Source organism: Crocodylus siamensis, chromosome 3 (assembly GCF_052110815.1).
Source record: "Crocodylus siamensis isolate JL-2025a chromosome 3, ASM5211081v1, whole genome shotgun sequence".
Classification (NCBI taxonomy): domain Eukaryota; kingdom Metazoa; phylum Chordata; order Crocodylia; family Crocodylidae; genus Crocodylus; species Crocodylus siamensis.
Window position 1 is genome coordinate 77154410 of NC_143397.1, and position 27895 is coordinate 77182304.

A 27895-nucleotide genomic window follows, 5' to 3' on the forward strand; every position below is an offset into this window, starting at 1 on the left:
AGGCAAATCAGGTAATGGTTATATTTTAGCCAGTACTGAAGTAGTCATATCACAGGTGTAAAAATCAGAGTAATTTAAAATTCATAAATACATTTGAAGATACTGGATAAGATGTTCATTTACTTCAACTGGACTTGAATTTTTTTATTCTGAAACCAAGTTATTGCAAGATGACATGGAGATATACACTTTCAGTTAAATAAACTGACCAGTAGGCAAATTTAAAGCAGTTTCATAGGTACTGCCAAAATTAAAAGGAATAAAAAAAACCCTTCCACTAATTAGCTTGCAACTGGTCCTGCTAACCCAGGAAACTTGTATACAATTAGCATTTAAATAAAGAAAATTAAATTCACTTAGTTATACATATTGCAGCTTTAGTTTTATTGCAGAGTTCTGTACTGATAGTCACATGTAGCATAGATAGCCATCACTACCATAACACGATAAATCAAGAAGCTAAACTGCATTTATTAAATAGCTTTAAAACAATTATTCCGATTAATTTTTACATTGCTTTTATGTTAAAAAATGCATTGCCTGTCATTTTTTACTAAATGATAATTAAGGTTTTTAACTCATAATTTGGTGTCATGCTCCATATAGATAGAAAATGGAACTCAAAGCACAACATTTTTAGAACTGTTTTTATCAACTGTCACCAGTGATTCTCACCTGGGGTGCCACAAGATCTTTTCATGGGTGCCATGCAATATTAGCACTGTTAGGTTCGCAAACATCTACACACAGTTTGCAGGATAAACTCAGAAGTTTCAAACAAGAAGCCATAGTGTCAAAAACTTGCTTACCTGTTGTGGGGGTTTCCAGGTTCTTTGCAACAGAACAACTGCTCTATTATTTTTCCATAGTTAGAAAAATGAGCGAGCGCCAAGAGATGACACTTTGAAGGATGGTGTCTCGAGTAACAAGACTGAGAACCACCAAATTACACAATTCTTCTGTGTCTGGTTGTATGTTTGGGGTGTGAACGTGCAGCTTAGCTGCATATGTATGGCTATGGTAGATGGCTTGTGCCTGTTATTCCATGATTACAAAGCAAGCCTTTGCAGTTGCACCTAACACAGGCAAAAAAGCGAAGAAAGCAATTTTGTCCAGCTAAACTGGCAGCTGGATCAAACTAGAACAAGAGACTTGACAGGAAATGTCATATAAGCCTTGAGCTAAATAGCCCAAACAGAGTATATTACTGTTTTTGCTCAAGAATATTAGTAGCAGTGACTGATGCCATAAATCCCAGCTAACTGACATTTTCTAGGGCCATGAAACATCTGATTCTGTTCAGTTCCTAAAAATCTCAGTAAAAATAAATAAAATAAACAAATCTGAGAAGGTTTATTAAATACAAACACTATATAAATGTGGGGTATCAACTAGAGAAGAAAGTCAAAGAACTCAGTAGGTCCCAAAAGACCTGAAGCCAGGCTGTGCACCATCCTCTTTCTCCCTCCTACCTCTTCCCAGGCAGTACAGGGGAGAACCTAGACTGGTGGTCTGCAACAGCACAAACAGATACTGAAATAGATATAAGTAAGAGTCAAGAGGCATCTTTGCTCCTGCCTCTTATCAAGCCAATGTGTCTGTATATCTGTAATCCAGGTAATACCAAACCTTTCTAAATTATTTCTTTATACTTGAAATAATTCTCTAGATTGACTTTTCTCTATTAATATGTATGTTGGTTCTCAGCCATATTACGAGTCAATAAAAATCACACAGCAGATCCGAGTTGCTTATTTTGCCGTATTTCAGACTCCTGCACCATTAGTAAATGTCAACATGGGGACTTTTGTTACTAGTCACTTGCAGCCATTATCCTATGCAAACCCTAACTCCTCCCCCACCCCAATATTCAAGCAAGCCAACAATCCTAAATATGTACTTAAAAGCATAAACTACAATCCTTTACTCCAGTGGTTTTCAACTTTTTTTTTTAAAAAGTGTGGACCCCTAGAAAATTTTAAATGGAGGTACAGACCCCTTTGCACTGTAAGTATGAGTATTCACAGACCCTTTTGGATTGTAAGTATGGGTATTTCACATAGGTTTTTTTAATTGATCACAGTCATCTTTTGTGGACCCCTCTGATATAGTCTGTGGACCTCCAGGGGTCCACGGCCCACAGGCTTGATACCACTGATACGCTCTTATCCCATCCAAAAAAACCCAAGAACTTTATCAAGTAAGCATTATTGTCAGGGGACTGTATTCTGGGCAGGGGGAAAAGAAATGTTTGTTAACTGTCAGAAGGAAGCAGAAAAATGCACCCAGCTAGATGCAGGAAAATAACCAAACTACCCCATATAAATATTCTTGTGCCAATGAACTGCCACAGTTCAGGAGGAGATTGACACATCAACCAATAGGCAGGCCTTCTGGCACCATCTAGTGGCTTCCTCCTTCTAGGACTTCACCAAATTAGTTTTCAAATATAGTCAAATACAAAGGCTGTTTTTAGACAGGGGGTTTTAGCCAATAAGACACATCAAGCGTCTGTAATATTCCAGGGCAAAACAAACTGAGTAAGTTATTCTGAATTAAGAATATATCTGGTCTGGTGCAAAAAAAGGATCAGCAAGCAGTATTTTCTTTTCTACATCTTCTAGAAGCCAGTTCAGAACCATCTGGAACATTACAGGAATATCCGAACTACAAAAGTATCATGGTTTGGCAGGGATAAGAGAGAAAGGAGATGAGACAGAAAGTGGTTATGGAACACAAGTAGTAAAGAACATTTTTATATGTCCCCCAAACCCCATGCAAGTCACTCGTATATTCCCTACTTTAAGCTTAGCAGGATGTCAAATCCTTAACTTTTTGTCTTCTGAAAGCCACAAAACAAAAGCCAGACATAAGGGAACACATGCATGCCTATTGTCCTTTGTCCGAATTAGGGACCAAGTTCCTGGTTCTACTAATTTGAGTAAACTGATGACTGTTCAGTGGAGAATCTATACTTATTTACAATGCAATATCCAGAACCCTAATTTTAGCTCACCTGGGATTTAAGACCAATAATAGCATCTGATGTCCGATTTCAATTTTAAATTCACTGGTTAATACGGCTGGAATTCAAATTCAGGCATCATCTATCCTTCATTATCTTTTAGGATTTGTTCTAGGCAGTTCTTCCCGCTTTTACTTTCGTTTAATTCTGAAAAACCACAATATAATGTGTAATCACAACAGTAACATCAATTTGACTACATTGCCCTAACTCTTCCCTCATTTCTTAAATTTATCTTGGCAACTCTGAAACATCTTTGTGGCAATGAACTGAACACCTTGTAGCATTCTTACAGCACGTGCCAATTGCCACATACCTGAATTCAGTTACAGCTACTTCTGGTTTAAAAAAAAAAAAAAAAAGATGAAAAAAGTTGCAGTACACTCCACTTGAATGCTTTTATCCAACATCCTTAATGGCATAAGCAGATGTCCAGTTTTTGCCTATTGCCTGCAGTGCAACAAACCAGGGGTGATCCGCATATGTTAGGCACAAACTGCTTAAGTGCAAAGGAATTTTTTGGCCCCAATGTTTATTTTGTAATGATCCTGTACTCTGTAGTTAGGTAGTTAAAAATGAACAGGAACTGTCAATTTCAAGGCTATTATTAGGCCCCTGGCAGACATTAGAACTGTGTGAGAACTATAACATGCCAGCTGGCCCTACGTTAAAAATTACCTTGGGATACTTCCACATCAAAAGAAGTTGTTGTTTTAAAGAACTACTTCTGTGGCTGATCCACCATTTTTATCCAGGAATAAACCCATTTAACAATGCGCACAGTACTTGATACAACTTGCATAATCACATCAGTAACATTAGTCTGACTACAGTTTGCAACCATCTGCTAGGGCCTGTAAGGAATAAGGTGCTCCAAGAAACAAGATAAGGAGCCTTCAGTGACATGCAAAAACCTTAGAATATGGTCTTTTTGTTTACTCAAAGTATATAACTTATCTGAATGTGAAGTGCACAGCCTTTTTTTAGTCCAAGCATACATTGTAGTTCAAAAGCCTTGCAACTTCAAATGGAGTTTTATAAAATGACATTGTGCAAAGGACAATTCTGGTATGACAATGCATGCTGCATTTTAAAAGTTTACAAGTCTACACTTTCTGGAAAACTGAATCACATACTAAAAAGTCTAAATATTAGGACAAACTATTCTTCATTACCACTAGGCATACGCTTGTGAGGGAGAGAGAATGCACATCCTTGAGCAATCAGTTGACACAGAGCAGCATCAAAACTTACATACCATCTCTTATCTAGAGTCGTTATTTATGCAGCAAAGATTTTGTTTGAAGAAAAGTTATATAAACACCCTGCATTTGAATTATGCCTCTTCATTCAGACCAACTATTAAAATTAACAGTAAGAGCTTGATTACAAAAATAGGCTCATACACTATGAATAAATTAACACTGTGAAATGGAATGCATTGATATGCTTGCTTGCTTGAAATTTCAAGCTCCAAGCACTCTTGAAGGATGCTTTATGACAGCTAAAACTAAAGTACATATGAATATGGTGACGGTGTATTCTCAAAAAACTGGGGAACCATGATATTACATTCCTCACAAATCTTCAATGCCTCATCTGCATCTCCCTCCCTCCAATAATTTTCCAAGATATCTATCTAGAACCTCCATCTACCTTTCCAAGAGCTGTGATTTTAACATTTAACACAATACAGCTTGAGTGGTTTCTTTCTACACAATACAGCCAGCAAGATTTTTTTCCCCCTATGCTGATGCATTAGATCAATTTGTCATTCAAAGATTTTATTACAACAGTAAGTACCATATTAAAATTTTTTTTCTTTATAAGCCTATGGTTATCTGGAGTTAAGTGGTTGGAGAAACTCTACTCTTGAAATTCAATTCAGTCATCTTGGAGGATGGAAGACAGTAGGAACTGTGAAGTACATCTTTGCTGTATTCATGGAACAGCTAAAGCCAAGGCTTTTCCAGCAAAACCACCACCCCTCCTCCTTCCCCCTACTACAATGATTACATTGCAGACTGCCTGCCCTAGAAGACTGTTCTAATTTGCAAAAAAGACTAGTTTAAAAACTAATTTTAGAACCAGGAATATGACCATTTCACTAGAGATTACCTTACTAAGCAGACTGAATTGGAGCAGAAACAGCTCAATCTCTAAGAAAATCAGCATTTAGTAAACCTAGCAGCATGAACTTTTTATCTGAAACAACATTAAGAATAGTATTTATCTTGTCCTTCAACAAACTGAATCCCCAGGTAAAATAACCCATAAATTTGAGACTACTCAAATATTCTACAGCCCAGGAGCAATCAAAGATTTAAATGTTTAGTGTTAAATCATCTAAGTTACAGTATACACAAACTGTGCTATGCATATAATTAGGTTTTGAAGACTTCCAAGATTTTCTAGGAACTGGAATAACAGCTAAATTTTGCAAATTCCTGCATCTCTGATCAGATTTTTAAATCCAGGGAAGTAAGTACCTATGTAAGCAGTCTGACTTTCAGATACCAAACTGTCAAAAATCCCACAAGGGTAATGCTCCCTGCTTAATTTGAAGCTGAGGGATAAACCTTTTTTTTTTTTTGCATATAACAGGTCCCCAAATATAAGCATGCAACTTATTTTTGAAAAGCCACAAGGGGGGGGGCAGGGAATCTTGAATACAGGTAAGTGCTAGAGGTCTGGGATCCCTGGGGTTGAGGACCACACCCTGGGACCAGTATGATCCCTAGTGCTGGGGGTGCATTGTACAGTCTGATTGGACGCACAGGCTTTGGGGCTGTGTGCCAGGTCTGACCCTGCACGCTGGCTCTGGGGCTATGTGTGGTCTTGGACATGGACCATTCACTAGCTCTGGAGCCATATGTTGGGTCAGACCTCGTACACCAAGTCTGGCCGCAGACCAGCCCCAGGCAGGATCCCGTTCCACCATGACTGGGGAGGCTCCCCATGGGTCTGGTAATTTGACGATCCAGGGGGCAGGGAGCTGCGAAGGAAGGGGAGGGAGGGTTGCAGCATTAATCCCTGCGCCTCCTAAAGCAATGGCAGTTAATGCTGCTACCACTCTGCCCCTTCCCCCAAATCTCTAGACCCATGAGGAGTCCTTCTCCTCAGATATAATGTGCACCCCAATTTTCCCCAGCTGGTTTTTAGGGAAACAGTGCAGGTTATATTACAAGAAAATACAGAAACTTACACCAATGTACTTGTATGCAGCTGGTTAGCCTAGAAGCATAGACAGAATTTACCAGGGCATCCAACATATCCATGGATTGCAGCTTTTACAAAAGGTATCCTTTATCTGCAGTCCAAGATCTTTTTTAGGGGTAATACTGCCTTTACTAGATCCTGAAAATTTCATGCAGTGAACTGCAGATAAAACCTCAGAGGGCAGCTTGTTAGGAAGCATCATTAGCCAGCTTTTAGTTTTTGAATTTTTCCTAGAGTAGCCCAACAACCATCTACACAGAAAATTAGAGTGCAGTTTTAGTGAAATTATAACTGTGTTAACTTTAATCTACGTTGCATAGACAACAAAAGTAACAAAGATGTGGCAGGTTTTCAACCTTTTTTGGTCAGGGTATAGGCCAGAGGTGGGCAAAATGCAGCCCACCAGGCCATTTTATACAGCCTGCAGGGCCCCTAAAAAATTTAGAAAATTAATATTTATCTGCCCTGGGCTGCCTGTCATGTGGCCTTCAATGGCTTGCCAAAACTCAATAAGCAGCCCTCTGCCCAAAACAACTGCCCGCCCTGGTATGGGAGTCCCCTGGCAGCCAGTCAACAAGCTGGGAGATGAGGGGTCATCACCTGCGCAGTGTGGGGCAGCAGAAATGGAAGTGCCAGCAGCGAACTCGGTAGTGCCGCTAGCTTCTCCGCATTGCTGCTGCGTACCCCCTAAGGCCTTCCACAGGTACGTGTACCCCCAGCTGAAAACCCCTGCCCTAAAATATATACTCTGGATCCTAGGCCATAATAAAATCTGTTCACCACACCTTCACACCTATTGTTACTAAGAAGGGTAAACCCCGCCCTCCCTCAAAAACAATTATTTTTAAAAATATATACATTTTTAAAAATCAGATTTTATTCAAATTAATTTTTTGTATTATTTAATTGTATTTTTATATTTGTGTTAAGATTTAAAACAAACCCATATAAGGATAGTTTTAACTTAAGGTATGTTAAAGCTCAAATATATCAACATGCAATAGGAATTATAACTTCTAATTATATACTATTTGAGACAATATATTCATGCAACTTTTTTAGAAAAGTTTTATACATAGGTCACAACAGGCCATGAACTATATTAGGGGCACAATCTTATGGAGTTCCCAGCAGCTTCTCTATAGATGAGTAAAGATTAAAGAAAAACACTCTACCCAACAAGACTCAGTGCTCAATCTAGAACAGTGTTTCTCAACCTGTGGGTCACAACCCAAAAGTGGGTCTCAGGATAATATGAAAGGATAGCAAAAAAACTTTAAATATAGATTCTTCTTTAAAAGAGAAAAAGGTGGGAAAGTGGCTTTTCCCTTGCAGGCTGCAAGAGTTCCAGGCTGCGAGAGACTGCTTGGGACCCCACCATGCCCCACACAAACCATGCACACCATGGGGCTGGGGCCTGGGGACACGGGCCAGATGTGAGGGGCACTGGCTATCGGTGAGTACAAAAAAAAAAGTTGAGAAGATCCCATTAGGCATCTCTGTGATGCTAAGTTTCAGCTCTCAAACTGTGGGTTTGCACCTTCAGCAATAACATCCTTGTTAACCGTATATGGAGAGAGAAAACCAGGGATCTGGGTTTTCTGTTTCCTACAGAAAAATGAAGTAAACCATGGATTTTATCTTCATGGGAGGCAAACGCACATTTCTCATTTCACGGAAGAAACCAATGACTTGTGCAGTATTGCAAAGAGCCCTCTGTAGCCTGGCAGAGTTCCAGCCTGCAGGGGCCTGGGAGGGAGCCAGAGAAGGGCGGTCAGGCAGGGGGCACCATGTGCATGTACATGGCTACCAGGCAGCTTAGAGAACAGTTCCTACAGGCAAACTGGGGCTGGGGGGAGAAGGCAGGAGGGGACTGAGGCCCTCATTGAGTTGAGCAGGGCTGGGGCCTGGGGCAGCCAGGCAGTGCCTAGAGCCCAGGACTGCAATGTGCAGCTGCAGGGTCCTGTTGGTGAGCAGGACAGGGCTGTGGGCAGTTTGTCTGCAGGACAGGGCAAAGCTCCCCGCTTCTGCGTAGACTCCTGGGGGGGGGGTGAGGGGGGGAGAGGGACCCCTACTACCAGAACTGTGTGCAGGGTGGGGCCAGGCTGCTCCCCACTGTTGTACGCACTCCCCAGGGGCAAGGGGGACCCATGTCTCCTAGATCTGCATGCAGGGCAAGTGCTGCCCACTGCAGGCTCATGCTCCCCGTCCTGCTGCTCCACAGCCTGGTGCATGTGACCCAGTGCTGCAAAAAACAGTGGAGCCATGCAGGAAGCTGCCTGCCACTGCGAGCTCTGCGCTCCCACATCCCCTGTGCACAACCCTGTGCTGCTGCCCCTGCTGCAGCTGTGCAGGCAGGAAACACCTTGTCAGGACAGCATGGCGCGCACAGTGGCAGGTACCTTCCTGCATGGCTCTGCTGTTCTTTGTAGTGCTGGGTCACACGCCAGGCTGTGGAGGTGCTAGGGAAGGGCAGCAGGGCAGGAACCAGCAATGAGTAGCCCCCACCCTGTGCATAGATCTAGGGGCACAGGTCCCCCTGGTCCCTGGAAGTGCACACCACGGCAGGGAGCAGCGGCCACGCCCAAGCCCGCAGCAGGCAGGCAGCAGGGGGAGCCCGGTTCCACTCCACTGCAGAAGCTGCCACATCCTGCTAGGGGCAGGGGGCTGTGGAGCTGGGTTGGCAGCCCCATAGCCCTGGCAACCAGCAGCACTGCCTCCCTCCCCCCTCCTGGCAGGGCTGGGGGAGCAGGACTTGTGGGGACAAGAGGTACCAGCAGGGCCTTTCATTTTAATAATGGATTTTGGGGGTTTTAATCAGAGAAAACCAAGATCCCTGGAGATAACAGGCTTGATTACCTACCATCAGCCCTCCTGTTTTTCTGCAAGTTTGTATACCCAGAGTCAAGCCCTTCCTTCTTTTCAAAAGTGCAACATTTCAAAAAGTTAAATGAACAGAGGATTGTTGGGGGTGGAATGGAATAGATCTGGGCAAGGAGGAGGAGTCTGGCAATAAATGCAAGGGGGGAGGAGCAGTAGAAACAAAAGAGAAATCTTTTGAATAGACTATTTCAGAATCTTGAGGGATAAGTTTGTGAGCATCTCCAATGATTTGAGGTCTAGTGTAGGTCAATGAGTTGAGATCTAGTGAGGGTATGGTATAGTAGAAAGGAAAACCTATCACAGCAACAGGCTTGCCAGGCCATAAAAGAGACCCTGTTTGGGAAAATTTTGATGAAATTCTACCTATGGGGAATACAGGCATGCATGTAAAATACAAACAGTGCAACAAAGATAAATATAAAGGCCTGGCTGCCCAAATGAAATATCATAAGAAGTTCTCTTTCTCAGGAGGAAATTGCTTTGAAGATGAATGGAACATGTCTGAACATGCAAGATCTCCAAGTTAGTAAACTTTCTTATTTCATACTTTTTTCTTAAGGGCTGCCTGCCTTCCCTACCCATATCTTTTGGACAAGGAGGATAGGCAGTCCTTAAGAAAGAAGTATGAAATAAGGAAGTTTAACCTAGAGATCCTGCATATTTAGACATGTTTTGGACTTCTGGACTACTTGAATTCTCATAAAAATATTTGAGCAAAAAAATACAGATGTTACTTTATGGAATTATCCTATCAATATTTTTAATGTAGTTGTGATCTAATAAAACAGCTGAAATAGGCTGCTTCTTATACAGTTTCACTCCTAAAGTCATATTGCTCTTAGTACTAAGTAACTGCATTGACTTTTTTTGTTCAGGAGGATCATACAGGATTCTGACTATCTATCTTCAACATTATCATCACGGTCTACAGAGTAAGAGTTATCTGCAGTGTTCCAGTCCAATCTCCATCATCCAGAAACAACCATAAATAAGAGCCAGCAAATTACAGCAAGAAGTTACTGATGAAAAATGTGCTTGGTCTGTTTATGCAACAAACTCTCCTTTCCGTACAGTTGAGAACTAACACGTCCTTGACATGGTTCAGTCATTATGACCAGGATACAGACCACACACCAGAGCACCTATAGTAGGCAAACTGCTAGATAATGTATATGAGAAAAGAAATTGAACTGTGCGCAAGAAGTCTAAAGGGGAAAATTGTTAACCCGAGTCTTGATGGATGGAGCAATGTCCACAATGATCCAGTAATTTGTGCTTGTGATAACTGAAGGGACTCTCTACCTTACAGAAATAATTGAAATGTCAAGAAACATACACACAGCGGAATACTTACATAGGAGAAGCAGCAGTAAAAGCAATAGCTGTAAAAAAAATTCAAATGTCTAGTATGCAGCTTTGTCAGACAATGCTACAAATGTATTAAAGATGAGCAGAAATTTAAAGAAAATGAAGGAAGCCCCAAGCTAACAACATACAACTACAGTGCTCATTTGATGCACCTCCTAGCCAAAGACTTCAGTGCTCCAGAAATAAAGGCTAATGTCACCACCATTACAAAATACTTCCATAACAACCACTTTACAGCAGCTGCTCTTAAAAAAGCAGGAGGAATCAAACTAAGTCTCCCACCAGACGTGCAATGGAACTCAGTAGTGGACTGTTTTGAACAATATATTGAGAACTGACTTAATCTGAGACAATTTGCAACCAAAATCATGATGAACTAGATGGAACTGTCATAGCCAAAGGTCTCAACATTGGGGTAAAGAGAAATGTAGAACATATGCTGACTATCCTAAAGTCTATTTCCGTAGCCTTGAACAAAGTGCAAGAAAATTGCCTTTTTTATTGCTGATGCTGCTGAAATGTGGAAGGAACTGAGTGAGACCTTGAAAAAGAGAAATATGCAGTAACAGAGTTAAACTACAGGCATTAAAAAAACAAATGGATCAAGCACCATCTCCAGCTCATTTTCTTGCCAGCATTCTCAATACTCAGTACTACAATCAATCCTTAACTGCCGAGAGGAGGACATGGGCATCCAGCAATCATCCCTTGATAATACCAACTATAATAAGTTACAGGGCCAAGGATGAAACCACTCCAGAAATATGTTTGCTGATGAGGTTTTAAAGAAAGTCATACCACTGAACTGATGGAAGTCACTTAGGGCACTTTTTACACATGCAAGTGCTGCAGTAGTGCAGTCGTTTGAAAAGCATCTGGCGCTGAGTCGCTTGCCGTTGTGTAAGTGGCAAAATGCATGCCAGCACTGAGAAAATGGCAGCGGCGTGCTTTTGAAATAAAACACAGAAGATGTTTTAGTTCAAAAGAGCACTGCTGCCATTTTCTGCACGTTGATGCACATTTTGCTACTTATACAACTGCACGTGACACAGCGCAGTTAGCATTAGCTTGCGTGCAGAACAGACTTGATTAATCAAGTCTGCTCCAAAGTGGTGGATCTCTGGAGTGTCACAGGACAAAAAGGTATGTGTATAAATGCCCTTAAGCACCTGGATCCACCAGAGACTACTGAAGTGATAATTCATCTTTCAACAGCAGTAGCTTTTTCTACAGGTATAGAAAGAATTATTTTCTTCCTTTGGACTAATTCATTCTAAATTGAGGAGAGAAAAATTGCTTGGGGAACTGAAAAAGCAGGAAAACGTGTCTTCCTTTTCCAGTCTATGACTGAACAGGAAGAGGAAGGTAAAGATTGAGTTTGCTGCATAACCCAGTATCTTAGGTTTCTCATGTTGACCTGGCTGAAATAATCTATTTAATTTTTATTAAAAACACATTTCACATTTATGACTAAAATAGTGAAAAATTCAAAGATACAAGCATTTTGCTAAAATAATTATACAGGTTTGTTGTTAAAGAAAAATATCCAAAATACATAAGCTTATTGTTTTAGTTAAATAAAAAAAATGCAAATGTCTGTTGTTTTTGGTGATGGTCATTTTTGTCCTCCCAATAGTGTGGCAAAAATATCCCCAAATATCCATGATTCATAGTGAACTGGAGATAGTTCACCTCTCAATGACTTCAGAAGTACCTGCTTCAATTAGCTTTGGTAAATAAAAGAACGAAAACATAATTAAATTTTCTGATGTAGCTGCAAAATGAATCTGAAAAAAATATTAATCACTGCTTTAAAATGTATAGTGTGTACCTTCTAAAAGTGAAATCTACATCTATTGCCAAGTCATGAATATGTATTAAGGTTATATCAAACAACAAGAATAGACTTTTTGTAGAAAAATCATGATTAAATCGAGGCTTCCTGACCACTGATTTAAATTGTGATTTAAACCAAATTCACCCCATTTTTACCAACTAGATCAGGGCTGTCCAACTGGTGGCCTGTGCAGGGTTATATGCTGCAGTCCAGTTCCCCTCGGCCCTCTGACTGCAATGGAAGACAGAATTTCCAGGCTCTTCCTTTAGCTTCTGCTGCCTGTCCCCCTTTGACTGGAGGGCTGCTTAACAAGTTTTGGGGAGCTGTCAAGGGCCACAAGAGTAGCCCTGTCCCCTGGCCACCATCTTGAGACTAGAAGTCCCGCCCCCTAACCCCTGACCTTTGCCACCAGAAGTCCCTCCCCTTGCCTTGGAAGTATTCCTTTTGGGAAGGGGAGTTACCACCTTGGAAACAACCCCCCCCCCCCCAACCCAAGTTATACATTAAAAATAAAACATCCACAATAACATATTTTCATTTCATCTTAAAAAGATAATTTTGTCTTGATTTGTGCGTTTGCGTCATGTATATGACAACATAATAGCTCTAAATGAAGACTTACTCTTTTATATTGCGGGGATATAGGGTGGGGAGTATGGGTATGTGTGTGGATGTCTATGAGGGGTATGGGGGAGCGGGTGAATGTGTGGAGAGCAATGAGCAGGTCTCCCCCCAGAGGCTTGTGGGTGTGGATGACTGCAGCATGTGATTGCATGTAGGGGAGGGTGTGGTTGTGGGGTTTGCAGGGAAGGATTTGCAGGTATGGTGGGGTGTGCCTGCTCACTCCAGGGAGCCGGTCAGCACCCGCCCCTGCCCTGCAACAGCCTGGAGTCCACACGCCCAATGGCACAACCCACCCCCAGCTTCTGGGCTTCCCCTGAACGGTCCTTCTCCCAAACTACTTTCAACCCTCACTTCTCTACTATTTGCATTTCTGTGAACTTCCTTCATTCCTCTGACATATTTAGTACTGGATACTAGTTACAGGGGTTAGTTGCTCTGGGATGTAATTCCTAGTCTCTATCTCAGGCTGTGGCTTTAAAAAAAGACTCTCTCTAGAAACCTGCTCAAGTACCTTTCCCTAGAAAACTGCTCAAGGTAGGAATTACATAGAGATGTATATGCACGGTGGAACCTACAGGGTAGGGCTGGCTGTAAGAGTTCAGCACAGAGGAAAGATCAACAGCTAATGAGCTAATTCATATTACATGGAGCACAGGACTGACAGCCATTCTGTCTTAATAAGTGTCCATTGTGCAATGGCTTTGTTCTCCCTTCACCCCACCATTGAACCATTGCTTGTTTACTGTTACAAGCAAAACCACCCACCCACCACTGGGCACTCCCCCCAGAACCTGGCTATGTCCCCCGCCCCAAATTAGCCTAAGGCCCCCACCCAGGTTCCTAACAGAGAAGTAATACTGAGACGCAGGCTGTTTTTCTACCCTAAAGGACTACAGTCTTTGGACACAATAGGCCTTTGGGCAGTAGAGGCCTGGTTGCATTCCAGAGCAACCCCACTGCCCTGCATGGGTTGGAGGTAGGGAGGCATGAGGAACAGCGAAGTCTGGGATGACTGGAAGACCGACCAGACACCAGGTGTGGAATGCTCCGTGTCCACATAGAACATCAAATTCGTTCAAGATTGATCAGCTCAAAACAGTAGTTGATTTTTCCCTGTGTGCTTTTGATATGTTTCAGAAGATTTAAACCAGTTTAGAATGGCATGCAAGTCTAGAGTCTTGGGGTCTGCAGTGTATTTAGAATGTTCTAAGCATGATGTCTATCCACACCCTTAGAAAGAAAAGTCTTTGAAACTGGAATGGCCCAATATTAAGTTCTGATGGTGCTTCACCTTTAAACCACCATCACATTATTTCCATCTGACTTGCCAGAAAAAAAACTTCAGAACTTGATCCCTCCACTACCGAATCCAGGAACATTTTACATGCTCCCTAAATTCCAGAAACAAAGGAACCCCAGCAGACCCATCACACACAACCATGGACACCTAGCTGAAGAAATATCAGGTTTTATCCTAAACTCTACTGTCACCCAAAGACCGAGCTTTGTCCAAGACACAAAAGACTCTCTCAAAAAACTTTAGACCACCTTCCCAAGAAAACCCTGCTAGCTACCACGGATATCACCAGCTTATATACCAACATCCCACACAAGGATGGCTTCCAAGCCTGTCTTGCATATCTACAAGACCAAGATTACAACTCACAATACAGACCTAAAGATATTACTTAACTTATACACTTCATCCTCATACACAACTTCAGTTTTAGTTTCAACAACCAACACTTTCTCCAGACCATGGGCACAGCTATGGGCACCAAAATGGCCCTGCAATATGCCAACCTTGTTATGGCCCACCTGGAAGAATAATTCCTTAGGAACTGCACCATCAAACCCTTACTATACCTGAGATATATAGATGATAACATCATCTTTTGGACCAAAAACCTGCAGTCTCTGATTGATTTCCATCAGAAATTCAACAATCATCACCACCCCCCTTCAGACTCTCTCTTGAATATTCCAACACCAACATTTACTTTTTAGACATCATGATCAATATCCAAAATGGTAAAATACAAACCACCATATACAAAAAATCCATGGACCAATATACATATCTGCACAGAAGCAGCAATCACCCTAAACACACCAAGAAAGTTGTAATATACAGCCAAGCTCTCCAATACCACTGACTGTGCATTGAGAACACCCACAATCATCACCTCACAAATCTCAGAAGGGCTTTCACTCAACAAGGCCACTCCTCCAGAGAGACAGATTACACTTTTGAAAGAGCCACCTGGATACCACGTGAAGAACTGCTGCAGTACAAAAAGAAATCCCCACTAATCACACACCATTAGTTATGACATACCATCCCTCCCTGGAACCTATATGGAAAATCCTCAAACAAGTATAACCCACACTAGAAGACCCAATTCTTAAAGAGATCTTTCCAGAACCCACACATTCTAGCCTTTAAACAAGCACCAAACCTTGCCAGCCTCACCACCAGAAGCAAACTTCCTATGGCCCAAACCACACCAAATGGATTCAGACCATTCCAAGGCAAGAAGTGTAAAACTAGCCAATGCATCTCCACTAGTCCAGCATTGCCAACCTCCCCCAGGCCAAAAATCATGAGACAAATTCTTAAAACAAATATCAAGAGTTGGCAAGTAAATTGTGAGATTCTATTTTTGGACTCTGTGTGTATGTGGGGGGGGGTGTTATTTGTGAAGGTGTGGGGGGCTGTGTGTGGGGGGTGGGGGAGGGGTTTGGAGCCCAGGGAGGGAGGGTCCTTGCACAAATTGGCAGGATGCAAGGGTCAGAAGTGATGGGCAGCAGCAGGGCTGGGGGTGGGAGGCCTGTGGCTGGGATCGAGGAGCAGACAAAACACAGAGACACAGACAACAGGTAAATGGAGGGAAAGGGGCAAGGAAGAGAGGGAAGGGGTGGTGTGCTTCTAGCCAAGCAGGCAGGGGACATACAGCACAGCCAGCATACCCTGCATCCCCTGCCTGCCTGGTAAGCAGCAATCTCACTGTGCAGCTCCTGGGCCAAGGCAGCAGGACACAGAGCCTCAGCCCAGTGCACAAACCCAGGGTGCACATGCCCTCCATGCCCCCTGGGGGTGCACACTATAGCGTGGAGCTGTGCCTCACCTTACTCTATATGAGTTGCCCACTGCATGACTTGCCCCAGCCCCAGGGCCCCATTCACTCCAACCCCTAGTCCACTCCCTCCCTCACTGTGGGGCCTCAATCTACTCCCTTGTCCCTTCTCTTTCCCCCTGCTCCTTCTTCCCTTCCAGACTTACCAGCTTGGCACTCTCTACACACACTGGAAGGAAATCCCAAGATTTTAGGGCTTATCCAGAGATCATGAGTCAGGGTTAATTTGATTTGGGAATCGGGAGTCTTCCAACTGTTTCATGAGAGCTGGTATTACTGCTAGTAATACCATAATCTAGACACCCCACAACAGAACCATCACCATTCCTGATCTTACACCTGCACCTCCAGAAATTTTATATACATCTCATCCAGTGCACCAAATGCCCTGAGAAACCAAACAACAAATTTGTACGAGAATGAACGTATACCAAAAATCAAAAGCCAAAACTATCCAATTACCTGTGGGTTCCCAGTTCTCACAAGACAAATCACTCTCTGATCTCTCAGTTCTAATCTTCAAAGGGAACTTACTAAACACCTTTTGTAGACAAGCCTACGAACCTCACTTCAAGCCTACTGGATACAAAAAATCATGGACATTGGATATGACACATTACAACCTGCCTGGCACCTAACATACCAGGTAACCTGCCTGTTATCTGACCACCAGTTTTCCTTCACACTTTTCCCTTCCCTCCTTTTGTCTTCCAAGCTTCCATTCATTTGCATCTTCACTGACTTCTAGTTAACTTTAGCTTCTTTTCTACCTGGGAGAACTGATAACACATCAGCAAAGTTTCCCACTGTCTGAAGACGGGTGTTTGTGCCTGAAAGCTTGCAAGGAACTTTTTCCCCCACCTATTTAGTTTAATAAAAGATATTGTATCAACCCAAAAAGCCTTGCCTGCCAAGTACCATCTGTAATTCTATCATTTCTTTCACTAGGTAGCATTGGCCCAGTTGCATCACAAAGGACCTTGAATACCTTCAGATTTGCTGATCATTTTCCCTATATTAACACTATATGTACTATTTCAAAGAACTCATTTTTATCCACAAATGCTTTTAAGTGCTTGTAGTACAAAGCATCAGCATGTCTAAAAGCACTCTAAACTCAGACTTCTCCACTGGTAGAAGAACACTGGATTTCATCTTCCTGGTTGCTTACATTTCCCAACAAAATTATTTTCCCACTGACAGACAAGGTTCTGATGCACTAAAGGTTTTCAGACATTTACATAACAAATCTCATCTACTCAAATGGTGAATTTTGTACAAAGACATGCAAACTCCTTAAAAAAAACAAAACCCCACCCAACATACCATCTCACATTTCAGCGGTGTAGGTTGTAGTCATGTTGGTCTTGGATCATAGACAGACAAGGTTCTGTGGATAAATCTGCTATCTTTGATTAGACCAACTCAAATCGTTGGAAAAGTTCCCAAAGTAAAAAAAAAAAAAAAAGAATTTTCCAACTGTTTGAGTTAGTCTAATTAAAGATACTGGATTTACCCAAAGAACCTTGTCTACCACATCACTTTAAATTTATTCTTAGCAACCCTTTTCTTGGGACATTTTCCTTTGCCCTATTTAGGAGCAGACACTGGAAAACAAAAACATTTTTACAAATGTGGATGGCAATCTGTGGCAGAACCAGGAACAAGACTTGGAATCTGAAATCCCAGGTGCTATCACAGCTCAAGACTATGCTTCACATTCTGTTTCAGAATTATTTTTAACCTGCAAAATTACATGACTGTTTTAGAATCACTATTTTTCTCTTCTCTTTTCTTGCGTACAAAGATGAAGGGCACCTATATACACTATTCAACCAAAAGCTACAATCAAATGAATACAGAGTAGTTTTAATATTTGTATCCTTCAAGTGTCCTCAGTTACATGACTTGCCCATTTGTACAAACAGCACACCTAAAGAAAGTTTACTATTGGCAACACAGGATAAATACTCCTTGGCAAGTGTCAAAATTAAGTAACTCTATTTTATTGTCAGAAGTTAAATGAGCACTTTAAACCGATTCCGAGATGTGGATGCTAGATTCACCTTTCTGGGTCTTAAAAAAAAGAGAACAGTATTTTCAATCTGTATTACTATTATACTGAACCTCCATAATAGAAAAAACTTCTCACCGTGGATGTAAACAAGAATCGTACGTTACATCTGACAAGTTACTGCTGAATCACCCTATTCTACAAATATATATCCAGTTAATTTCCATATCAATCAATCATAAAAAATGTAGTATTTTACAAACAAGTAGATTTATCATAAAAAGCTCCTTTAATAGCACATTCCATGTTAGAATCTTTAACATCCAAGTATCCATTTTTCTATCATTTAAAACGGTCAGTACCCAAAACAAAAAGCCTTTTTTATAGAACACAAATGTTCCAACTTTGATCTTGTTGCCAGCCCCATTTTAGGAGCAGGAAAATGTCACAATACACATTTTCTAAAAAAAGATGACATAGTCAGTTCTAAATGACAATTTTGCAGAGCAAAAAATTTATACCAAACTTAAGATTATAAAAGAGAATGATTTCCACTGAACAGCTAAGTTCTCTTAACTTGCGGAATAAGTAGTTCCATTCTTTTTTTAATTAGAAAGAGAATTTTTGCTTTAAGTTACCTTTGCATAGGATGGGGCTAGAAAGTTATCAGGATATTCAGAATGAGTTTTAAGTAACTACTCATGATTGTATGCCTTTCAGATTTCAAGAAAAGGCCCTACAGATTCAAGTGCTTATCCTGTTAGTAGCTTTAGAATTACACTCAGCTGAAACTATGGTAAATACTTTCATCCACCGAGCCTGCCAGAGAAGACAAGTTACACACCTAAAGTGGACTTAGGATTTTGTACAACTGAACATGAAATTACATTAAAACCTAGTTACAAATACTCTGCAATAGTACTATATCTATGTATACATATTTGCACATGCTCAAAGCTAGCCAAGCTAAACTTAAGAAGACCTGAGTAACCAAGAGCTGATATGTTGCTACTTGAAAACCAACTTGTCATGTTTTCCTTCTGCTGAAGGTCCACAGATCTACTTCAAGCAGGATTATCAATTATGGATGGACAAGGAAACAATCCAAGTTTATTTAACAATACACAGTATTTTTTATGCAACATTCCCCTTCCAGACAACCCAACGTATTTCTTTCAGGCAGAGCCAGCCCAAACACTCACTGTCCTGCTACAGTGTTACATACAGAGTATGGACACATGGATGCCTGGAGCCTTTCACAAGTGGAATGTTTCAAGAACGGAAGCAGCTGGTACATTCCAGCTGTATGCGAGCAGAGAACCATTCAAATTCAAATGCAGCAAAACTACTTCAGCTGCAACCCTGGAAGGAGAGTTAAGGTAAAAAGAAACACTGCATTTGAAGCAATTCTGATCCCAGTGAAAACATGCATTAGCACCACCTTTTTAACACAGAGCTTGTCCATGGAATAAATAGCAATTAACTCACATTAGCTGAAGTTTGCCTAAGAAATAATGTTATCTTGAATACTTAACAGGCATTTAAGAGTTGGACAATGGGCTTGTAGGAGTAAAAACAGACATGGGATTTTTCCTGGGACAAAGCCTTTTATCTGGAGATGCAATTAGCAGGTATAACTGCTGTAATTAGCACACCCATTACAGGAAAGTATCTGCCATACTATTTCTAATTTAAAATACCTGTATAGGTCACCTCCAATACAGTACTGCTTGACTCCCAAGGTGCATTTAACTTTAGCTATGATAAAAGTTGAAAGATTCTCTGGACCTTCTCCCTCTCCAACTCTCAGTATCCCCAACCTCTTCTGCATCAACTACAATGGAAAATGGGGATTTGAAATCTGGAGTGTCAACTTGTAGAAGTAAAAATCATGTGACACATGACAATCTGTCCGTTTGAGTGTTTCTCTATCAAGATAGAATAATAAATTAAACAGGGAAAGACAGACACTTCATGTGATTCAATATGTTGTTAATTTACCAACATTTTTCTGTAGTTGTGATAAATACCATAAAGTAGAAAAAACACTGGCTGCCATTCTCCAGCCTACCTCTTTCCTTTTTAATCGTCTCAGAGTACAGAAATACACTTAGGCTAGATCTACTTATTTTATTCTCCTCCATGTATTTTTTTACCCTACTTCTGATGACACTGAAAATTGCCCTTTTCTATCATGCCAAAATACTTCTTTCCATAAAGAAATATTGATCACCCACTGTTTGCTCCAATTTTCATAAACAGTTAAAAGCAGTTTATTGTTAAATTTACAAATTGTATTGGGATTTTTCCACCACAGTTTTTATAATGTCTCAGTTTCAACACTGAGAAGCCTATCTTATGATCTGCACTTCAAAAAACTTGCTCCCAAATTTATGCAGAAAGCAGAGTAACAGAATTCTTTTGAAGCAGCCATGGTAGTCAATCCAGTTTTCCCCCAGTTATTTTATTATTATTTATGCTGAAACTGTTGGACATAAGGATGCTAGCATGACATTGTCCCGTAATAAGAACACAAACATAAAGCATTAGGGTTTTAAAGAACCTTAAGAAAGTCATTTAGTCCAACCCCAGCAGGAACAAATTGGTCTCTTGCACTTGTAAAAACCCTGATTGATACAGATACCTTGATTTTTTAGATAGCCTATTCTAATATTTAACTACCTTCCTTGTCAGCAAGGTTTCCCTTAGTATACCACAAGGTTTAGTTAAGTTTTTTACATCTTTCCCCAGTGATAGCCATTTTCCCTATGACACCTTTTTATAAAATTGTAAAACTTGTTTCCCTTCAGTTTTCTTTTCTAAAAGACAGGTGCCATTTCTTTAGCTTTTTTCATAGGCCATATTTTCAAATTCTTTCTTGTCGCTATGATTTGGATTGCATTAGTCTGTGTTTTTATTGAAGTGGGGTGCCCCCTGTACACCATATTCTTACTGATACTTCGTCAGTGTTGAGTAGAGTGGAACAAATCTCTTCCGTTTCTTAAATACAACTCCTTACATACAATTCAGAAGAGTATGGCATTTGCCTTGTTTGCAACAGCGCTACATTGTCAAACTATTTTGTCTGTGGTGCTATCATAGCCTAGCCAATTACTTCCCATCTTATATTGCTGTACTTGAGTTCTCAACTGGAACACTGTCATCACAACTTTATAGGCACTCTGTTCCATCATTCATATTGTTAGCATACATACTGAATAAAGCCAGGCCCAAGACAGACCTCCCTCCCACCCCAAGGACCCCAACCAAATGGTCTATCCCATTTGACAGTAAAACATTGAAACTAGACCTAAAAGACGATTTAAAACTGATTATATCTTCATAAAGTATCAGAATGGCAGAGATTACTATCATTTTTAACAGAATGAAGTAATAGTTTTCTTTCTTAAAAAAAAAATGATACAACTTGCAAAGTAATAATTTCAAAAATATTTTTGCTTTATCTAGCATAAACAGCACAGATACACTGTAATTCTACCCATTTGTGGTAGTGTCAATTGTGAAATTTTCTAGCCAGTAAAAGAAACTGTGAAAACCAGTTCACTTCATCTTTCCCATCCTTCTGTCTGATGTATTGCATCATCTAAACATGCAAGTGAAGAGGGATACATTCCAGGTTCAGAAATGTTAGCATGGTTCTACAAATTTAGCCAATATGCTATTTGCTCTTAAAATCAGATTTGGTAATTTCACAAGAAATTACCAATTTCAATTTGGTACTGAAATTGAAACTAATCTAATAAACAAGCATACAGAAACAAAACAAATAGCAGAATACAGTTAGTAATTCTCTCCATGCAGAACTATTCCTCACTATTCTAGGCTCTCAGAGAATTTAGGCAAGATAATGCAGCCATCTGCTCTGAAATAACAAGCCATTTGCAGATACTCCTCAGCATTTCTAGACCTCATTTTCTGTGAATTAAAAAGCTTGCAATTTCTGAAGAACACATAGGTCATTTTCATTAGAAAGTGAGGACACTCACAAACTTTAGTTGACATTCTCTTATGAGCTTTTACAGAGCAGAGATGCAGTGCACGCCTGAACAAACTGAAACTTCATTATTAAGTAGTGACAAGATACGTACTGAAATTTCTAGTGACCCATTATGGTGTACTGTGGCAGTAAATAAAATTTAGGATTCCCTTACTTCTCTGCAACATATGCAGAAACACAGCCAGTTGGAGAAGGAGCTGTATTCACCCATTTATTGTGAACTGCCATACAGTTTAGTTTTAGAGTTTAAATTGATTGCATTCTAACAGCTTGCCTCAGGGACTTCAGACCAGGCAGAAAACTTGAACAGCAGAAAACAATTGAATTAGAAACCAGTTTTAAAGAGCAAACCAACTTAGGATGCATGACAAATTTAAATGTAAAGATACGCTCTTCAAATTCATTTTCAATGTGAATAAAAAGATGGTCACACAATCATCTGAACCTTAAGCAAGAAGTCAACAAGCACACCCTGAATAGTCATACGCTTTGAAGCAGTGGATCTCAACCTTTTGACCTGAGGCACCTCTTGGAAAAAATGCCCACTGAGTTCTCATTTGTTTTGTTGACTACAGAAAAATAATAGAGCAATTCTCCTGTTTCAAAGAACTTAGACACAACAGACCAATGTTTTTAACACTACAGATGTATATTAGAAATCTCAGGGACGTTATTTGGTAGCCGTGTTGGTCTGAGACAAAAAGAAATGCAAAACTCTAGAACTCTTGGTTCAGATATGATACCTTTCATTAGACCAGCTAAGAAATTAGAGAAGAAGATTTTTTTTGTTGCTATTTCTTAGTTGGTCTAATAAAAGGTACCATCTCTGAACCAAGTGTTCAAGAGTTTTCCATCTGAAATCTCTGGATTTATCTTGTGAATCATGTTTGCATGCTAACAGGGGTAACATTGTGTGGTACCCAGCAGCATGCTTGAAAGGAAATCAAAGCACCCCATAGGGCTGCGGCTCCTGGTTGAGAATCACTGCTTTAGAGCAGTGGTCTCCGAACGTTTTTGATCGCGGATCCCTATCAGTAAAACATTTTTGAGCATGCACCCCCAATATATGTATATTTATAGAAAGAGAATTTCTAATATTTTCTTCCCGCACCCCAATGGATTGTCTTGCATGCACCCCACTTTCGAGACCACTGCTTTAGAGAATTCTAGCACACCTCAGCCAAATGAAGCCGTTATGGTGGTATGGCTAAACATTCAGACATTGTGCCACCAACAAAATGTATACAAATAAGCAGGTTATGCTACTCAATGGAACAGGGAAAAAAAAAAAGTCAGAAGCAGATAAAGTAATTCCCATTTGTAATGGCGTACTACACTGCACTACAAGCTGCTTCATGATTATTTTTTTTTGTCAGCTCTTAAAGACCCACTGGTGAATAAATAGAAAATTACATAATTGCTGTTCAGTTGCATCTTATGTACCATTATGCCCTTCCACTTGACTAGAAGCATGTGCATAACAAATAAGGAAATCCCAGATGTGATGCATCAGTTCTCTTAGATGCACTGCTACATGAACGATCCAACATGGTCAACCGAGCAATTAAAGACAAACACATTAAGTATACCTCAAAAAAGTGACGTATGCTTATTATAACAACAAAAACCCATATGTAATTATTTTCCAGATTTTCCATAGTTTCTAACAATGAAAACAGGATGAACTGGTCACTGAGTGGAAATCTCTTTAAGCAAAATACATTAAGACAATATGTAAATACCCAATTGATATCTGACTGAACAGAGGGAAATATTTTTGTTCTACAAACAGGGCTCTCCCTCTCTCTTCCTCCTTCTGCTGCTTCCCACCACACCTGGGGAGCGGGGTCAAACGGCACAACCTGCTGGGCTGAGGGAGCCTACAGCTGGGAGGCTCACAGGGACTGAAGGATCTTCTGCAGCACAGAGGAGATAGAATAGCACAGCTGGTGTTACCTGCCCCACAATATAGGGACACTGGTGCAATGCAGTTTCAGAGGTCGGGAGGGGGACACCCACACCATTATGCCTGGCCCCACCCACCCAGAAAAAGGACATTCCTGTTCTACAGGAAAAGTAAGCAATAAAGTGAAATATGTAAATAACACAATGTAACAATGTAGCAGGTCCACAGCCACAGAAGTCATGACACCCCTGGAGGCCAGGTGGCCTCTGCCTGGCACAGGCTCAGCAGCAGCCTTTCCATTAAATCTCGCCCACCAAGCCTTGCTTTTAATGAAGGTCATAAAGAGGAAGCTGCCTGTGGACTTTGTGCAAGCCTGAGCCTGTGTGGATCCCCACCGAGCCTCTCCTGGGTCCCCAGTCATTCTTACACCCCCAGGCTAGCAGGCCCTCTCAGCCTGTCTGTGTCTCTGCTGGGCACCTGTTGCCTTAAGGGCTCCTTGCGCATCTTCCCTGCACCATTCCCCAAGCCTTGTGGGTGGTCTCTCTCTGTGATGTTTCCTTGTTTCCTAGTTATACACACAGCCCCCCCCTTGGGCTTTCAGACCCCCCTGGTCCCCTTACACGGTCCCTTCTCTAGACTCCCCGACCCCTGGTCCTGCACACAAGGACCCTCTCTAAATTTAAAATAAAACACAGGCCACTTCCCTGTAAAACTCAGTCCTTCTCTGCCCAAGGGACTTGCCACTGCTCCCAGACCTACAGAGTTGCTTGAATAAGCGGGTTTATTCTGGGTTTAATCTTGTGAATTGCATGCAGGTGTTTCTACACTGAACAGTGCTACCCTTAAAAAGGTTCTGGTTGAGAATCAGAGGTCATTAAATTGGGGCAGGTTAGAAATGTATCTTAATATAAAAGGCATTTTAAAAGGTGGGGAGGGGGAGAACGGGCACCCAGGAAATTCTTCCAAGCAAATGGCCAAGGCCCAAACTTGAGACCAGGGCCCAAAGCAGCTGGCTCTTCCATTCAGGGAAGTGAAACAAGTCTGAGGAAAAAGTTAACCCTGAGGCCACTTGTTAATCCAGTCTTCAGTGAGGTTAGAGGAATAAAAACAAGCCACAGTTACATGCTCTTACCATGTTTTAGCTACTTTTCTTAATATTCTGCAATTTCTGTCATGCAAAATGAAGCTAGATGTTTCAGCGACATCAGATCAACACAGACATCGTTAATACAAATGTAACCGGATGGAGCTAGTCCATTTCTGTCCAAAAGTTTCTGAAAATTCTTGCCTCCTGCATTATTTCATGCCATCTTCCAGGGGTGGCTACCACAATGATACCTGTTAAAGTTTTCAACAACTAATCAACAAGCACCCCTGAAATCACCCGGGGGGGGGGGAGCGAGCGACAAAGTGGGCACATTCATCCCAATGATGATTCATGCACAAGTCTAGAAGCTCTCAATGGTCTATTGCACTGTCTATTTTGAACATATGTTCCTACAATTCATATGATCAAATATTTGTTGCAAAGCAACTCTCTACCAGCATTCAGAACAAACATTCATACCTCAAACTATGGCAATTTTTTTCCACTGGACAAGTTGCACCATCTTACATTGTAGGAGAAACATTCATTTTCAATTTTAGGACTCCTATACTGATGCTAGCTCATTGAGATACTCTACAATTAGGATGGAGATTTCAACATTCTGCTCTAGTCTCAGATCTCCAGAACAAGTCTGATCAAACTGGTTGTTCTAGCCAGTCACTGTCTCCCTGTATCACAGCCTGCTTCTTGGTCACAAACTGCTGTGTCACTTCCACTGTGCTGTAAGTATTCTCTCCACTTATTCATCCCAGTTCTTTTAACAGCTCCAACACAAACCTTTTCACAAAATGAAAAAGCTCAATATTCACACTACCTCACATTTTGAGAAAACAAGGACTTCAGTTTGACATCATCTAACAAAATTATATTTTGATCCCATAAACCTTCCTGAATCTTTTACAAACCACAGCTTAAACTGCACCAATACTACAGGCTGCTTACAGAGATTTAAAAAACAAACAAACAAAAAAACAATGAACAAAGTACTTTACTGGAAGCAGCATGTTAGTTGGACCCAGCTCCACTGCATCTGTATAAATCAGGTGCTTCAGTGGGGCTTTTTTATGCTTTCATCTAATAGCTGATTATTAGATAAAAGCACCTAAAAAAGCCCCACTAAAGCATCCAATCTATACAGACATTGGGCAAGTATGACAGCCAGAACCAGAGAGATTAATAAGCAATAAATATGTGCTTCTTGGAGGTATTTGGTATTTTGCCCAATAGGTAATATTAGCTAATATAAAGCTTGTAAGTTCATCACCCGCAAATGTAACTTGCCTGTCATAAGTTTAACCAAAATGATAACTGTTCATATTAATCATGGAACTGACTGGGCCCCAAAGGCGAAGCTGTAGCTGCAAGATTAGCTGACCTAACCGTTTTTGCTCAGGGTTCAGCCTTGATGATAAAAACTGGATCCAACCACCTGGCACTCCCAACACATTTCAGGAAAACACATCCCAAGAAAGCAGATTCAGAGAAACCTAAAAGAGTTGGGCTTAGGCAGAGTAATGTTAATTTCAAACCTAAAGCTGCTTCATTGTAATTTGCTTATTGGATAAACCTGACTCTGGGTAGTAACCTTTTATGATAATTTTTAACACCTTTCAATACCATAGGGTAACAGCTATAGGCCAAGATTGTGAGTTGCTCTAAAGCCAACAGATTAGCATAAGGCTAGGTATAAAAAAAAAAACACATGCGTCAGGTGATCAGCATGAAGGAGGAAACAGAACAGTCACTGCTGTTCCAAGCCTGGATTTCGGACTCCCGGTGTGAGTGAGGATCGGATCCTGATCAAGGGACCTTCCCCAGTAATCCCCCCAACAGTGATCAGGGACGCCCGACTTCACTGGAATCACTTGGCACATACCTGGCATCAAGGGATTATCAGTAAGTTGGCAACCCATGTCTGTCTATCTGTTGTTCTGAACAGCCCAGTGGCTGATACTCTCGCAGTGCCCAGTTGGCATGCGACAGAATTGATCCATCTATCTGTTGTTATTATTTACTATTAGGTCTTTAATACTGCATTATCTGCTTATCGCATTTATCTTTCTGTTAACTGTTGTGCGTGTAAGCTAAAATAAATTTGCTTTTGCTTCACTCCCGACTTTGCCTCCTTGATCCAAAACTGAACTGAACAGCCCAGTGGCTGATACCCTTGCAGCACCCAGTTGGCCTGCGACAGAATTGATACACTCAGTGCCCAGCTGGTCTGTGACAGGCAAGCCAGGTCCAGCTAACCCAATGCCTCTTCTAGGCACGTGCTGGGCTCAGTACAAGAGCACACAGAGTTTACAAAGTAAAGCACCATTTTTTTTTACCATTTGTAAGCAGCCATAGATACCCAAAGGTCAGTATTACTGCAACAGTTCAGTAAACAGCAAATGTAAAACAACACATGGCAAATCAAAAGTTTCCTGGTTAACATGACTGACTATACCATGCTGCTGGTACTTATCTTGATATGATATCACTGGTTCCAGTTATCAGTAATTCAGTTTTCTAGTCTATTAAGATCTGGGTCCAATTTAGAAAAAAAACAAAACAGGCAAAAAGGACTGAAGGAATTAAGGTCAAAAGTACTGCTGTGATCAAACTGAAGCAAGGGAAGTACCCACAACCCCATAAGAGTGGGATAGTAGAAAAAGGGTAGAATATATAGAATAGGGCAGAATATGAAAACTGGTTGTGAGAGTATGGATTTAAAAAAAGTCCAGAGAAGTAACAGAGGGACTGGATAGCTCAAT

The 27895-nt window shown here is 41.0% G+C and overlaps 1 protein-coding gene across 5 annotated transcripts in view; it reads right to left on the minus strand.

Annotated features, from left to right (window-relative positions):
• The window catches only part of SPIN1 (spindlin 1), an 87907-nt gene that overhangs the window by 44821 nt on the left and 15191 nt on the right, over positions 1 to 27895 (minus strand). For 2 of the 5 annotated variants that reach the window (XM_090038559.1, XM_090038560.1), the window contains exon 2: positions 3017 to 3172. The exons of the other annotated variants lie outside the window; for them this stretch is intronic. The gene's annotated coding sequence lies outside the window, so the exon portion shown is untranslated. The remainder of the gene's footprint in view (positions 1 to 3016; positions 3173 to 27895) is intronic. 5 annotated transcript variants of the gene reach the window in all.